Genomic DNA, 2,500 nt, shown 5'->3' on the forward strand with positions numbered 1-2,500 from the left:
AGGCCCACCGCCTAGCCGTGAGGGGCACCGTCGTGCGTTTTTCCAGCATGGCTCCAGAGGTTTACCCGTGGCCTTGGGAACAAAACCCCACGGCAGTCGTGCGTTTTTCTTGCCGTCGGTGCGGCCGTCGTGCCCATGCCTTAGCCAATGCAAGGCAACGGCCGTCGTGCGGCCTAAGGTCCACCGCCTAGCCATGAGTGGCACCGTCGTGCGTTTTCCTTGCCATCGGTGTGGCGTCGTGCCCATGCCTTAGCCAATGCAAGCAACGGCCGTCGTGCGGCCTAAGGCCCACCGCCTAGCCACGAGGGGCACCGTCGTGTGTTTGTCTTGCCATCGGTGTGGCATCGTGGCCATGCCTTTGCCAACACAAGGCAACGGCCGTCATGCGGCCCAAGGCCAACCGCCTAGCCACGAGGGGCACCGTCGTGCATTTTTCTTGCCGTGGGTGTGGCGTCGTGCCCATGCCTTAGCCAACGCAAGGCAACGGCCGTCGTGTGGCCTAAGGTCAACCGCCTAGCCATGAGGGGCACCGTCGTGCGTTTTTCTTGCCGTCGGTGAGCCATCGTGCCGATGCCTTAACCAACGCAAGCCAACGGCCATCGTGCGGCCTAAGGCCAACCGCCTAGCCATGAGGGGCACCGTAGTGCATTTTCCTTGCCGTCGGTGTGGCCGTCGTGCCCACGCCTTGGCCAACGCAGGGCAACGGCCGTCGTGCGGCCTATTGCCCACCTCCTAGCCGTGAGGGGCACCGTCGTGCATTTTCCCAGCATGGCTACAGAGGTTTACCCGTGGCCTTGGGAGCAAAACCCCACGGCAGTTGTGCTTTTTTCTTGCCGTCGGTGAGGCCGTCGTGCCCATGCCTTAGCCAATGCAAGGCAACGGCCGTCGTCCGTCCTAAGGCCCACCGCCAAGCCGTGAGGGGCACCGTCGTGCATTTTTCTTGTCGTCGGTGTGGCCGTCGTGCCCACGCCTTAGCCAACGCCGGGCAACGGCCGTCATGCGGCCTAAGGCCGCCATAGGTTTACCCGTTGCCTTGGGAACAAAACCCCACGGCAGTCGTGCGTTTTCCTTGCCATCGGTGAGGCCGTCGTGCCCATGCTTAAGCCAATGCAGGGCAACGGCCGTCGTGCGGCCTAAGGCCCACCGCCTAGCCATGAGGGGCACCGTCGTGCGTTTTATTTGCCGTCGGTGTGGCATCGTGCCCATGCCTTAGCCAACGCTAGGCAACGGCCGTCGTGCGGCCTAAGGCCAAACGCCTAGCATCGTGCCCGTGCTTTAGCCAACGCAGGGCAATGGCCATCGTGCGGCCTAAGGGCAACCGCCTAGCCACGAGGGGCACCGTCGTGTGTTTTTCTTGCCATCGGTGTGGAATCGTGCCCATGCCTTAGCCAACGCAAGGCAACGGCCGTCATGCGGCCTATGGCCGACCGCCTGGCCATGAGGGGCACCGTCGTGCGTTTTTCTTGCCGTCGGTGTGGCCGCCGTGCCCATGCCTTAGCCAACGCAGGGCAACGGCCGTCGTGCGGCCTAAGGCCCACCGCCTAGCCATGAGGGGCACCGTCGTGCGTTTTATTTGCCGTCGGTGTGGCATCGTGCCCATGCCTTAGCCAACGCTAGGCAACGGCCGTCGTGCGGCCTAAGGCCAAACGCCTAGCATCGTGCCCGTGCTTTAGCCAACGCAGGGCAATGGCCATCGTGCGGCCTAAGGGCAACCGCCTAGCCATGAGGGGCACCGTCGGCCGTTCTTCTTGCCGTCGGTGTGGCCATCGTGCCTATGCCTTAGCCAACGCAGGGCAACGGCCGTCGTGCGGCCTAAGGCCCACCGCTTAGCCATGAGGGGCACCGTCGTGCGTTTATCTTGCCGTCGGTGTGGCATTGTGCCCTTGCCTTAGCCAACGCAAGGCAACGGCCGTCGTGTGGCCTAAGGCCTACCGCCTAGCCATGAGGGGCACCGTCGGGCGTTTTTCTTGCCGTCGGTGTGGCATCATGCCCTTGCCTTAGCCAACGCAAGGCAATGGCCGTCGTGTGGCCTAAGGCCTACCACCTAGCCATGAGGGGCACTGTCGTGCGTTTTTCTTGCCGTTGCCTTAGCCAACGCAAGGCAACGGTCGTCGTGTGGCCTAAGGCGCACCGCTTAGCCATGAGGGGCACCGTCGTGCATTTTTCTTGCTGTGGATGTGGCGTCGTGCCCATGCCTTAGCCAACGCAAGCCAACGGCCGTCGTGCGGCCTAAGGCCTATCGCCTTGCCATGATGGGCACCGTCGTGCGTTTTTCACGTCGTCGGTGTAGTGTCGTGCCAATGCTCCGTCATGCGGCCTAAGGCTCACCGCCTAGCCTTGTTTTCGCTTATTTTTATCTTTTTAAGCATACATGTTGAGTCTCGTTAATGTCCACCGCCGTATGTCTTTGAAATTCATAAATTGCTTTTTTTTTTAATTAAACTATATTTTTGTATTTTTTATTATTTTTTATTATTTTTTTGTTTTTATTTTTGTTCAA

Source organism: Coffea arabica, unplaced genomic scaffold, assembly GCF_036785885.1.
Source record: "Coffea arabica cultivar ET-39 unplaced genomic scaffold, Coffea Arabica ET-39 HiFi ptg000200l, whole genome shotgun sequence".
In the NCBI taxonomy this organism is placed as follows: domain Eukaryota; kingdom Viridiplantae; phylum Streptophyta; class Magnoliopsida; order Gentianales; family Rubiaceae; genus Coffea; species Coffea arabica.